The sequence below is a fragment of the Schistocerca americana genome, chromosome 4, assembly GCF_021461395.2.
Source record: "Schistocerca americana isolate TAMUIC-IGC-003095 chromosome 4, iqSchAmer2.1, whole genome shotgun sequence".
NCBI lineage: Eukaryota > Metazoa > Arthropoda > Insecta > Orthoptera > Acrididae > Schistocerca > Schistocerca americana.
The window spans coordinates 330628469-330643637 of NC_060122.1; positions in this window are offsets into that span (position 1 = coordinate 330628469).

A 15169-nucleotide genomic window follows, 5' to 3' on the forward strand; every position below is an offset into this window, starting at 1 on the left:
CACCTGAGAGAAGATTTGATCCAAGAACCTGTCGCTCCACAGCCGCTCACGCTAACCACGGGACCACGGCGCTCGTAAGTTAACACACTCCTCGATGTTACTTACGTTGCGCATGGACTACTCAGTTTGTATATTTTGCTTATTTTTTTCATAGTTCCAAACAACTTCTTCCTGTTTTCTCGATTGATCTGCGTTCAGTTTTTCAAGGCCTATCCCTGTGCCAACTTACAACTAAATCTGAGGGGGGTGCGATGGGGAGGTTCCCTTGTTAGCAACAAGTATATATATACTGACAGCCACACTGCACTCATACAAATACTGGCCGAACGAGGAGCCTTCCGCTGTGGCCGAGCGGCTCTAGGCGCTTCAGTCTGGAACCGCGCGACCGCTACGGTCGCACGTTCGAATCCTGCCTCGGGCATGGATGTGTGTGATGTCCTTAGGTTAGTTAGGTTTAAGTAGTTCAAAGTTCTAGGGGACTGATGACCTCACATATTAAGTCCCATAGTGGTCAGAGTCATTTGAACCATTTGAACCGAACAAGGAGTGTAAACAAAATATATAAACATATTGTGCAACATTTATCACACGTCTGTAGCATCTACCAACATAGGGAAAAACAAGTCCCGATTTCCCATTGGAAAAGGCGATCCTATATCCCCGAAGTTATTTATAGCAGTTCTCGAGGTGGCTATGTCTAAAATTATTTGGAACAGCACAGGAATAAGGATAAATGGTAAAAGGCTCACCAATATGAGATTTTCTGATGATATAGTGGTCCTAGCTAACAGTAAGATTGAAATGCAGTCCTCTATAAAAGACTTATGAGATCGTTGTCAATAAGTTGGACTTAAAATAAATCGCTCTAAAACTAAGGTTGTGCTGCAGGACAAGCAGCATTCAACGGCAACATCCTAAACAATGTTACAGAATAAGTTTATCCGGGGCAATTAATTGACACAAAAGGAGATTTGAAACTTGAAATTTTTCGTCGAATTAAACGGGGTTGGAGGACTTACGAAAAGAATGCAACAGTTTGAAATCCAACATACTAGTCTACTTAAAGAAGACAGTTTTTGATCAGTGTGTCCTACTAGTTTTAACGTGCAGTTGTGAAACTTGGACTTCAAATGAATTTTTCAAAAGGAAACTTAGAACTGCTCAGAGATCAACGGATAGGTCAATGTTAGGTCTCACTAAGATAGATCGACAGAAAAGTGAAGACATACGAGCAATAACAGGAGTAAAATATATTATAGAACGGGTAAAGACTCTAAAATGGCTGTGGGCAGGACATATTGCACGAACGAAGGATGGAAGATGGACAAAATCAGTTTTAGACTGGAGTCCCAGAGAAAAAGGAAGGCCTCGAGGGAGAACACCTGATCGCTGGGATAAGGAACTCAGGAAAGTTGCGGGCTTCAAGTGGCAGAAGACAGCAGCGGTCAGAGATGCATGGTTCAAAATGGTTCAAATGGCTCTGAGCACTATGGGACTTAACATCTGTGGTCATCAGTCCCCTAGAACTTAGAACTACTTAAACCTAACTAACCTAAGGACATCACACACATCCATGCCCGAGGCTGGATTCGAACCTGCGACCGTAGCAGTCGCGCGGTTCCGGACTGAGCGCCTAGAACCGCTAGACCACCGCGGCCGGCAGAGATGCATGGAAACACTTCTTAAAAACGTATTTAATAACTTAAAGAGGCTACATCTTGTATAGATTGAATTAGCCGAACATTGTCCCACTCAGACCTCCCTGATTTCAAAGACCCAGGACACGCGCTCCGTCACGAACCCCCATATGAAGAAATCAAGCGGCATAATGTCGGGTGAACGTGATGGCCAGGCAATGGGTAATCCGCGTCCGATCAAACAATTGGGAAATTTCCTGTCCAGGAGCTTGCGAACAGCTGTTGACCAATGCGGCGGAGCTCCATGTTGTTGAAAAATGATGTTGGCTTGCAAGTCTTGTTCTGAGGGTACACAAACTGCTCCAACATGTCCAGATACACTGACCCATTCACTGTTTTCTTCCGCGAAAAAGAACGCTCCAACAATCCTTTCGTGCGTTAGCCCACACCAGACGTTTAGTTTATGGCTATCTCGAACATGTTCAGTGACAACGTGCGGATATTGCGAACACCAAATCCGAACATTATGCCTATTAACCCTTCCTGATAGATGAAAGGTTGCCTCATCTGAGAATAAACATGTTTCCAGGAAGCTGGCATCCATATAAATACGCTGCAGCAGATGCGCAGCAAATTTTTGTCCGGGTGGCTTGTCGTTCGGCGTCAGATGTTGCAGAATTTGCACTTTGTAAGCACATGAACGAAGACACTTGTGAACTACACGATGCAATGTTGATCGAGGTACATCAAGTTGCCCAGATGCTTCACGAATTGACTTATGTGGGCTTCCGAGAAACGATTCTCTGAGTCGTCCATTGTCTCTTATGAAACGCCGTAACTTGGACTGCCAGAATGTTACAAAACACTTCCTGTTGCCAGAAAATTCCTATACCAGTCCTTCATTGTTTTCACATCAGGTGGATCACGTTCAAACACACGACGATAATTTCTTTGCACAGTAATTGACGATTTTGTTTCTGCAAACCACACTACTGCTTGCACGCGCTACTGTGGAGTTGCCATTTTCACTTCACGCGACCATTCTGCACTCTGGCGACGATACTTGGCACTTCTGATGCGGGAGTATAATTTCTTTGAGATGCTCTACAATGTGGTGCATAGTTCATTGGTATCTACTATGGTCTTTCTGGTAAATCTGCTTAATATCGCGTAGGGCCCCCACGAGCTGGCAGAAGTGCCACAACACGACGTGGGATGGACTCGACTAATGTCTGAAGTAGTGCTGGAGGGAACTGACACCATGAATGCTGCAGGACTGTCCATAAATCAGTGAGAGTACGAGGGGATGGAGATCTCTTCTGAACACCACGTTGCAAGGCAGCTCAGATATGCTCAATAATGCTCATGTCTGGGGAGTTTGGAGGTCAGCGGAAGTGTTTAAACTCAGAGTGTTCCTGGAGCCACTCTGTAGCAGTTCAGGACGTGCGGGGTGTCGCATTGTCCTGCTGGAATTGCCCAAGTCGGTCGGATTGGTTCAAATGGGTAAAATGGCTCTGAGCACTATGGGACTTAACATTTGAGGTCATCAGTCCCCTAGAACTTAGAACTACTTAAACCTAACTAACCTAAAGACATCACACACATCCATACCCGAGGCAGGATTCGAACCTGCGACCGTAGCAGTCGCGCGGTTCCGGACTGAAGCGCCTAGAACTGCTCGGCCGATCGGATTGCACAATGGACATGAATGGATGGAGGTGATCAGAAAGGATGCTTACATACGAGTCACCTGTCAGAGGCGTATCTAGGCATATCAGGGGCCCTATATCACTCCAATTGCACACGCCCCACGCCATTAGAGAGTCTCCACCAGCTTGAACAGTCCCCTATTGACATGCAGGATCCATTGATTCATGAGGTTGTCTCCATACCCGTACACGTCCATCCACTTTATACAATGTGAAACAAGACTCGTCCGACCAGGCAACATGTTTCCAGTCATCAACAGTCCAACGTCGGTTTTGACGGGGCGAGGCGAGGCGTAAAGCTTTGTGCTGTGCAGTAATCAAGTGTACATGAGTGGGCCTTCGGCTCCGAAAGCCCATATCGATTATGTTTCGTTGAATTGTTTGCGTTGGTGGCCCAGTATCGAAATCTGCAGAAGTTTGTGGAACGGTTGCACTCCTGTCACATTGAACGATTCTCGTCAGTCGTCATTGGTCCCGTTCTCGCAGGATCTTTTTCCGGCCGCAGCGATGTCGGGGATTTGATGTTTTACCGGATTCCTGATGCTCACGGTACACGCATGAAATGGTCGTACGGGAAATTCCCCATTTCATCGCTACCACGGAGATGCTGTGCTCCATCGCTCGTGCGCCGGCTATAACACCACGTTCAAACTCACTCAATTTTTGATAACCTGTCACTGTAGCAGCAGTAACCGATCTAACAACTGCGCCAGACAATTGCTGTCTTATATAGGCGCTGCCGATCACAGGCCGTATTCTGCCTGTTTACGTATCTCTATATTTGAATACGCGTGCGTATACCAGTTTTTTGGCGGTTCGGTGTATAAATTTTACTAGCTGACGTTCAGTTTGCGGCTACCTCAGTACATTTCTAGTTCTGCCTGCTCTGAGTGCGAAAATAGCGTATCCTTCAGCCGCCTGTTCATTTTCTAGATATATTAGACCTATAAATTTAATCTGAATCATTTCTTCTTCTTTTCTTCTTCTTCTTCTTGTGAATTCTCTATGACTGGTGCCATTTCTTCGTCCCCGGGCGCCATCTTCTTCCGTCTTGGCTTGCCTCAGCAATCATATTCCTTGCCTACATTGTCTCCTGCACATAATTTGGCCAGTTGCGTCGTCGGCGACCCTTTTTTTCTTTAACGAAGTACTCACCGCTCAGGCTGCAAGGTTTGTGTGCTCCCGATGTGGCTCGGTGGTAGCCTAGCTGCTGACTGGATCACCCTTGCTGACAGGCCCTGGCCGCAAGGGCCGATGGGTGAGCTAACTAGCTCAGAGTCTCTTGCAGTCCTTAGTTATTCCTTTCCCACCTACTTCATCAAGGGGCAGGAAGAACTCTAAGCAGAACGATGTAGCGCGGTAGTTAGCACAGTGAACTCCCATTCGGGAGGACGACGGTTCAAACCCGCGTTCTCCATGATCTCCCTAAATCGCTTAAGGCAAATGCCGGGATGATTCCTTACATAGGGCACAGCCGATTTGCTTCCCCATCTTTCCCTAATCCGAGCTTGTGCTCCGTCTCTAATGACCACATTGTCGACGGGACGTTAAACACTCCTCCTTCTCAAGGAACTCAGAGGCATGGTGGAGCCAATCTTCCTAGTGGAATAAAACCCTGACGACAAATCCTGGTCCTCCAGGTTGTGGGTTATTCTATGGGCCAACGTCCCATCCACAGAAAAAGACAGGCAGCTAAAATATCCAGTAACACGTCTGAAACATTTAAAACTGTTATTTTAATTTATTTTCAAGTTGTTGAGCGACTCGGCAAGAACATCTAGCAATTATTTGTAAATTACAATACGATGCTGTTACTAATAACTAATGTTTTTATTTTAAACTGAATTATAGTTACACACATTGTTATAAACCGACACAACCAACACTTCACTGATCGCTCAGTGTTGTAGCGCCACTTCTGATTTTATCATTTCCTCATAATCAGTACTATCGCTTTCCTTTCATACTTCCTCATCATTCGTATATTCCCTCTCACTCATCTCCTATCTCCCGCTAACATGTCTTAAACGTATATCTCTGTCTTTTATACCTTCTCAGAAGTTGTTTACTTTATTTCTATATACATCGTTCGTGACAACCTTCAGGAACTTCAGTGTGTCGCCATTACTAATTAGGAACGTCACTTCACGCTGAGGAGTTTCATGTCTCCCAGCTACCTCTTGTAAAATGCCTTTCCGAGACTGTTGTCTGAAATACTCCTTTGTGATACTGACAAGGGGGAGACTGAGCACTCTCATGGATATGATGGAGTACCTAGCAGAATATTAAAGTACTCTGCTGCACACGTTAGCCCTGTACTTAGCCATATTAGTAACTCTTCCTTTAAGAGTGATCAGTTTCCTGAACGACTAAAGTACGCATTAGTCAAGCCGCTTTATAAAAAGCTAGAATGGAATAATGTAGACAATTTTAGACCTATTTTTATGACACCAGCATTTGCTAAAGTTATTGAAAAGGCTGTGTATGTAAGGATAATTGATAGTCTTAATTCACATAATTTGTTATCAAACGTACAGTTCGGATTTAGAAGTGGTTTAACTCCTGAAAATGCTATATTTTCTCTGTCTGCATGAATTTAGCAGAAGGTTTAGAATGCTAGGCATCTTTTTGTATTTAACAAAGGTGTTTATTGTGTTGATCACAAAATATTGCTTCAGAAGTTGTACCATTTTGAAATACCGGGAGTAGCTCACAGTTGGTTTACCTTTTACTTTAATAACAGACAGAAAAAGGTCATTCTCCAGTGTCGAAAAGGCTATGATGTGGTGTCTGAGTGGGGCATGATTAAATGGGGGGGTGGGGGGGTGCCCCAGATATCAGTGCTCCTATTCCTTATTTATATGAATTATATGCCCTCTAGTATTACAGGTGATTCTAAAATATTTCTGTTTGCTGATGACACTATCTTGGTAGTAAATGATGTTGTGTGGAACGATGGCACTCTTTCAAATAGAGTAATTCAAAACATAAGTTCATGGCTTATAGAAAATAAATTAACGCTAAATCACAATAACACTCAGTTCTTACAATTCATAACTCACAGTTCAACAATACCGATGTTTTAACTTCACAGAATGGGCCTATTACTAGTGAAAGTGAACAGTTTAAATTTCTAGATGTTCAGATAGATTGTAAACTGTCGTGGAAAGCCCACGTTCAGGATCTTGTTTAGAGACTTAATGCTGCCGTTTCCACTATTCAAACGGTGTCTGAAGTGATGATAGTTCGACACGAAAAGTAGTCTACTTTGCTTATGTTCATTCGCTTATGACGTACGGTACTACATTTTGGGGCAACTCTTCCCATTATAAAGAATACTTTTGGCTCAGAAACGGGCAGTTCAGGCAAAAAAGCGTTGTAAGTTCGCGAACCTCTTGTCGACCCCTGTTCATTGGTCTGGGTTTTCCGACATCGGCCTCTCAATATATATATATTCTTTACTGTCGTTTCCTGTTAACAGTATTAGCTTATTCCTAAGAATTAGCAGTTTTCACTCATATTAGGCATAAATCTAATCTGCATTTGAATCGAGCAGAAAGGCGTGCAGTATACTGCAGCATCCACTTTCAATAAGCTACCACAAGAAATCAAAAATCTTAGCAGTAAACCACGCGTTTTCAAATCTAAACTGAAGAGTTTCCTTATGGGTTACTCTTTCTATTATGTCGAAGTGTTCCTCGAAAAATGAAGCTCTTATGTTGTTGATTGCTTTTACATAATCTTATGGCTTGTCTTTTTTTCTTAATAAACATTTTGTTTTATGTGTTATTACCTTTACGTTGTAATTTCAAATGCTGACTCGTTCCATGATCTTGAATAATTGCTTCTCGATGTGGCCCTACGAAACTAGACGTCTAAAATAAAATAATAAAGTAAAACTTGCTCAGGGAATCCCAAATCAGCACAATTACATAATCCTGACGGTCTCTTTCGTATTCTACGTACGTATTGACCTAAAATGAACTGTACCTCTGCTTGGGACGAATGACTCATGTGTAATCTCTCTCCGATGTTCGGAAGAAGACTGCATACCCGATATGCCGTATTTCCATTGTTCCAATCCCACTGCCAACCGTCACGTGTCCTAAGTTATTAGTTATTCTGTAACCTGTAATTTCTTGTACTTTATCTATATTATCTGCTCACAATGAAGATGTTGCCGCAAGATATGTACTGTTTTGTCTTAGGGACATATTCCCACAGTGACGAGAAGAGCCTCTACCGACATTAAGAAAATATAAGAACTAGTGTCATTCCAATAGAAACCAATCTTCCTGTGTTTACCGTTTACATCGACTGCGTCATAAGCCATGTAACCGTAGTACAAATACAGACTGGTACAGAGTCACTTTCAAAACGTTTTCGTATAACATCCTGGTAAAAAAATTCATACAAGCGTATGTCCGAAAATCCATCTTTTTGATTTATTAATGGAAGTTTACAGTGTAGATGATTGCAGCTCATTAATACATAAACTCATAACAAATGTTCAAAATTCCCTCCACTTGTTTCTAAAAACGCAAGCACTCGTCTAATCGTGGCCTGCCGCCTCTTTAAATATGTTCCCCGACGGCTTCGTATGGTTTCGTGGGCTTCCATGACACGCCTATGAAGAGTTTTTGCAGCTGGGTTGTCTACTGAATAGACCAATTGCTTAGGTGCCCCCGGAGACAATAATCCAAAGGACTGAGGTCGTGGGAGCGTGCAGGCCAAGCAACCTGTCGTCCTCTGACTGTCCATCTGTCATGGTAGACTGGGCAATACCAGTTGTTATATTTCCATAATATCTCGAAGATCTAAGTTACTACTTATTCTGAAACCAATAATTTCGAGCACTTTATCTATGTTATCTCGTCACAATCAATATGTTGTGACAAGATATCGTACTGTTTTGTCAGCGGAACATATTTCCACATTGACGAGAAAAGCGTCTGCCTTACACTGAGACTGAAATGTGCTGGAACTCCATCATGCATACACCAAATGTTTCCTCTTATTTGCAGGGACACATCCTCTAGCACTTCTTGGAGAGTGTTTTGAATAACATCCCTGCAGACAGAAAGAAACCGTAAGACGAGATGCCCTACCAGGCAGTCACCGACAGTTCCACTCGACGCATAAAACTTAAACTGATGATGATGTCTACCCTACATCGTAGTATGAGGACTGCGACCGGCCCATATGTGATGGTTGTGGAAATTTGTAATTCCATCTCTTCGAAAGGTTGTCTGTAAACAAAACTGAAGAGAAAAACAACGGAAGGGGAAAAGTACTCCCGTGGTGAATGGTCAGCAAGCTTATGGCCCTGCATACTTTGAAGATGATAGGGATACATGAGCTGGTCGTGAAGTAAGCTCCACGCTGGATTTGGAGGTGCACCACATGACAGGTCCACTTGGTGTGCTTATAGCTGACTCCTTTTCGATTGCCTGCAGAACATGCTCTTGCTGGTCAGGCACACGAGCAACACGTGGTCATCTTCGGTCAATTGTCTGTGGTGCTACGGATCCTGTCTCAGTAACGCGAATATGCACAGCACCAAAGGTTGGATGACTCGGCTGTTTCCGATCTGAAAATGCCGTCTGATACAAGCGGGCGCCCTCGTGTCCATTGCCATAAAAGTCATGTCTGTCTGCTCACAAAATGTATATCCCCCCATGTTTGAACGGAGCGCTTGCAGTTAACTCAGTACCTGCAGTAAGTACATTTACACGGCTGATGCGTTGAAGAGAGACGAATGACGAATGTAAAGAAGTCTCCCTGACGACACAACGCCAACTAGGACACAACAAATCAAACTTTTGCATAGATCAATGTTATTGGGTTGAACCTGGAAAGCCGTTGGACGTCAAATTCCATTAATAACTCGAAAACGAAGGAATATTGATCTTACGTTTATATGAAACTTTTTCTTGTTTTGGTATAACGAACTCGTCTCCAAAATCTGTAAAAGGATTTTTTAAACATTCTGTACAATATAAGCTTTATGTTACTGCGGTTTGGAATTTATTTGTTTATTTATTTCAGTGTAGCCTGTTACCTAGATTTCCCAGCGGCAGCCTGGACAATCCGTCCCGAACAGTTTGGGTTTACCTCCTACCTGTCCGCTGAACTACAAGTTCTCCGGATCACGGAGCACATCAGCAAGGGTTTTAATTCCAGCATGTCGACGGCAGCGGTTTTCTTGGATGTGCAGAATGCTTATGATAAGATTTGGCAGGACAACCTGATGTATAAAATTCTGACGCAAACGCCCATCCCTGACATCTACGTCAAGATCGTGGATGATTTCCTTCACCAGAGGACCTTCCTCGTTTGCTCAGCTGGGAAAGCGCTCTAGTGTACGCCACATGTCAATGAGTACCCCTCAGGGCTCTTTGCTGTCCCCTCTTATTTTTAATATCTATGTCAAAGACATGCCCGTCCTCCGTCAAAGCCATTTGGCGCAATACGCCGATGACACGGCGCTTTATACGACCGTCCGCAATCCTGATCAACTCATTGCTCGCCTCCAGACGCAAGTGGACGCAACAGTCACCTGGTGTCGCTCCAATAAAATTGCCCTCAATGCCGCCAAAACCGTGGCTGTGTATTTTACTAAAAGGCGCCCTATACTCCGCAATATCATCTCAGTCGGGGGCGTCCGGGTGCCGTGGGCCCAAGCTACCAAGTATCTCGGAGTCTGGTTGGATAAGAAACTTTTCTTCCACCGCCACGCAGAATACGTCACCCATAAAGGGTTAAAGTTGACAGAGGCCTTGTACCCGCTCTTCTCCAGCCGAGAGCTGAATTTAGATACCAAGCTCCGGCTGTATCGCTCCTTTGTCCTACGCTCACTGACGTATGGTTCCTCTGCGTGGGCCACGATTAGAGAGTCCCGGATGCTGACTCTCCAGGGCCTACAGAATAAAGTTCTGTGGTGGAATCTTCACGCCCCTCGGCTCACCAGGATTGTCACTCTGCATGAGGAGACAAATACGGCCCTTCTCAAGACGACCATTTGCCGTAAGGCTCGCCAACTATACAGTAAAGTGGACGCCCTCCGTGACTCGGTCGCAGGACTCCAAACCATCGGCACCACCGTTCCACGGCGCTGGCACCGACACCCCGTTCCTGTCACCATCCGGGAGGACTCGGATTCTGGCTATGACTGACGACAGGCCCAATACGACCACGTTTTTCTGTTAGTTTTCGTACAGTCGCTAGTAGTGGCCTGTTCTCGTCCAGCCATTTTTTTTTATTTTTTTTATTTTATTTTATTTACCTTTTTTTTTTTTTTTTTTTTTTTTTTTTTTTTTTTTTTTTTTTTTTACCATAGAGTTGGCGCATTACTGTCCCCCTCCTCTGCATTTCCACCGTCGGAGGGTGGCACGGAACTTAAAGTTCCACCGCCACACCTTCCAGGTGCCATGCTCGGCTGTTATTCAGCTGTTGCTTTGACTCCCCTCTCACTTGTCCACCGAGACAGTTGGACCGTATCTGAACCGGTGACGCTGTGTATTAGTATCTGCCACATTTAAACAAGGCAGCATTCATTCTTAGTTAAATTATTACCATCAACAGTCAATTTTTTTGTTATACGTCGACAACTAATGATACAAGATACACTATTATACTTAACACAGGCCGGCCGAAGTGGCCGTGCGGTTAAAGGCGCTGCAGTCTGGAACCGCAAGACCGCTACGGTCGCAGGTTCGAATCCTGCCTCGGGCATGGATGTTTGTGATGTCCTTAGGTTAGTTAGGTTTAACTGGTTCTAAGTTCTAGGGGACTAATGACCTCAGCAGTTGAGTCCCATAGTGCTCAGAGCCATTTGAACCATACTTAACACAATGGGCTCTGCGTAATAATAATCTGCCCTTTGTCAAAGTCGCTTACTTCAATAGATTTCACCATCTGCAGTCCATATATTCGCTACGATGCTCCTCTTATATACTTTTGTCACCGTGTAATGTGCCCTCAACGCCACCAGGCGGCATCCAACGTCGCGGCGGGCAGTGGTCATGTTTTGGCTTATCGGTGTAAACTTACTGAACTCTAGCTATAAGTATAATACCAAATTACGATACCGAGCGGAGTGGTACAGTGGTTAACACACTGTACTCGCATTCGGGAGGACGACGGTTCAAACCGGCGTCCGACCATCCACATTTAAGTTTTCCGTGACTTTCCCTCATCGCTCCAGGCAAATGCCGGCATGGTTCCTTTGAAAGGGTGCTTGCGCTCCGTGTTTAATGACTTCTATGTCGACGGGACGTTAAACTCAATCTTCCTTCCTTCCTTCCTTCAAATTACGATGCCTGACAAGGAAATGTGAAGCACCCAGAAAATATGGTCGGTTGTCAATGTAACTTGACACATGGCGGGTATGTAAATGACTTATAATTCCCGGTGACAGGTAAAATAAAGAGTACATTAGTCTTGTTCGTAGTATTGTTGCCAGGCCTGATAGGGTAGACAAAGGGCGCGACGAGAGTCAAACGTTGAGTGATCACTGCGAAGCATACGAGATACAGCAGTCGTGATATCAGCATCGACAAAACCGGAACGAAGCCTTACTATGGGTCTCCGTTTGACCGGCTGGTCAAATCGTGCAATATCCCGATTTGTGGCACATCCGGATTTGTCAGTGGCCCGATGGTGGACTGCGTGGGAACGTGAGTGCAGACGTACTTGTCGTCAAGGCTTCGGTCCACCACGTGTGACCACCCCAAAGGAGGATCACAACATTGTGCACAGAGCACATCATAAGCCTTTAACATCTGCGCCAGCTCTCCGAGAACAAACGAACGACTCCCTGAAACATTTTGTGTCATCTCATACCAGTAGTCGGAGACTGGCGGCAACCCGACTAGGAATTGCTGTCTCATGTATAGGCTGCTGTTAATCTACAACACAGACGGAAGCACTTTGAGTGGTGCCATGAAAGGGAGGCAAGCACTGTTGACGAATGGCTTAGCATTGTATTCAACGATGAAACGCGTTTCTGCACTGTTCCAGATGCCAATCGTCAGCGAGTATGGCGAGGACCTGGGAACAGGTACCGTTCTTCCAGTGATATAGAAAGGTACAGATATGGTGTGGGGAAATGGAAATGAGCGTTTGGCGTCGTTGGCCGGAAGGCCCCTTACGGGGCAGGTCCGGCCGCCTTGGTGTAGGTCTTATTACATTCGACGCTTCATTGGGCGACCTGCGCGTCGGATGGGGATGAAATGATGATGAAGACAACACAACACCCAGTCCCTGAGCGGAAAAAATCCCCGGCCCAGCCGGGAATTGAAATCGGGCCCCTTAGGACGACAGACCGTCACGCTGACCATTCAGCTATCAGGGCGGACATGGTGTGGAGAAACATCGGGTATGACTTCGCGTCACGGCTTGTAGTGACTGAGAGAACTCTGACGACACAACGATAAGTCACGGACATCCTGCATCCTCATGTGTCACTCCTCATGCGACGGTATCGTGGTGCAATGTTGGGAAAGGACAGTACACGTCCACAAATGCCACGTGTCTCTACGAACTCTCAGCGTGATGTTGAAATGCTACCGTGCCCAGTAAGACCTCCCTATCTGTCCCCGATGGAACATGTCTGGAACCAGCCCGGAAGTCACCTCCGTCCCAGTGCCATTATCCACGATATCAAGTACCAGAACAGATGCGGGCCAGCTTACCTCAGAAGAGGATACAACTGCTTTGTGATGGCCTTCCTGAGCGAATCGGTGCATGCACCCAGGCCAGAACAGTTCAACATCGTACTGAGGAGTGGGCTCCTTTGTAAATATAACTCGATTTTGTAATCAATAAAATAACATCACATACCCTTTCAGCCACAGAAGTTTCATTTTATTCCATTTTGCGGCCCGTATCTTCGACTGAATGATTAGCCGTTCGTCTCTGGTCCGCTAATACCCTTTGCTTACCGCTTAATGTACCTTCAGCGTCACCAGGCTGGATTCAGTCTTGTGGTGGAAAGTGGTCATAAAGTTTTGGCGCATCAGTGTATGTAGAATGTGGTAGTACTTTGTAGCTAATGAATGATTCCTTCTGCCGATTCCGCGCGGTTTTTAACCGTCCTCCGCCATGATCGACGTTCCCTGTCCGTCAGTGCGTGAGATCTGCCTGGTCTGGTTTTGCTGTAGTTATTCCATCGCGTTTTCCCTTCTCTATCACATGACCAAAAGTCGAGTTGGGCAGCTTTCCAAAAACTGAAGTTTCCCTGATATACTTGTTTCTCAAGTGACATGCAATGACTAATGCAGGTTTGAAGTGACTAAGCTCTCCTGACCGACCTGTTCTGCTGTTACTGCTTTTCTACTAAGAACACAACACTCTACACCTAATTTTATGCTAGCAGATCCGACTCTCGTGACACCTAATTGTCAGTTACACATCACACAGTGGCAACTCGATACTTTTGAATATACAGCGTGTATACCTACAGCGTCCGTTGTTTCGTTCGCCTTTAATCGCCTACGAGTATTATCGAATACAGTATTGTGAACTTTCTCTATACAGGGTGGGTCACTTTAGCTGAAAAGTTTGTGGGACAAAAGTTGCATGGGACAACGGGGACCATAATATGACGTTGGTTTTTTGGTGCTAGGTGGGGTCGCTTCAGAGATATGAAGGTCAACTTTGTTTTTTTAAATGGGATGGTACAGTTTTGTACTTACTTTCTGATAGCGGCTATCGAGACGAATCCAATGATGTACAACAGTAAGGTCTTTGAAGGTCAACAGAGGTCACAAAGGTGGCACGAACGTCCATTTACAGAAGGTATTCGAAGTGATGACCATTGGTATCAATGCAGTGCTGCAATCTTCTTTATCCATCTAACGTGCCATTGACATGTAAACACAATTTGGCAGTTTCGCAATACAACACTAACAGGAACGGTACAACTAGTATCGTCGAATCAAGCGAATCTGAATTATGAATTCCTTCGAAGAACAAGTCGATATGCCTCTCATTTACGGAAAATGCGAACGAAATTCAATGAGAGCTAGAGACTTATAAGCTGAAAGACATCCTCTACGTACTCACCCTACACGTTGTACATTTAAATATGTGTATGATAAATTGAGAACAAGTGGATCTTTAACGCATCGGAAACATATTCGGCAAAGGAAAGTTACTAACGAGGAAACGGAAATTGGTACTCTTGTCACTGTGGTTCGAGACCCTTGTGTTACTTCGCGTCAAATAGCAAGGGAATCTGGCAAGAGCCAGAGTAGTGTTGTTCGTGTTCTGCGCGCCATAAATATCATTCTTACCATATCAGTTTCCACCAAGAATTAACTAGTACGGATTGTATGCGTCGCGTTGAATTCTGCCGATGGGCTCAACTTCAGATTCAGAGGGACGACAGATTTATTAATTTGATTTGATTTACTGACGAGGCTACATTCACGAACCATGGAAATGTTAATCTGCATTACATGCATTATTGGGCAACTGAAAATCCATTTTGGCTGCGGCAAGCTGCATACCAAAATCCGTAGTTGGTGAATCTTTGATGTGGGATTCTGGAGGACAGAATTGTAGGCCCCATATTTCATCGAAGGAAATCTTAATGGTAAGAAGTACACCACATTCCTGCACGAAAGATCTGTTGTTGGAAGAAATACCTTTAGGAACAAGGAACAGAATGTGGTATCAACACGATGGGTATGCGGCACATTTATCGCTGATGGCTAGAAACGAGTTGCAGAGACAATTCCTAAATTGTTGGATTGGACGCGGAGGAGATGTGTCTCGTCCGGCTCATCGCCAGACTTGACGCCTCTTCTTGTCGGGATT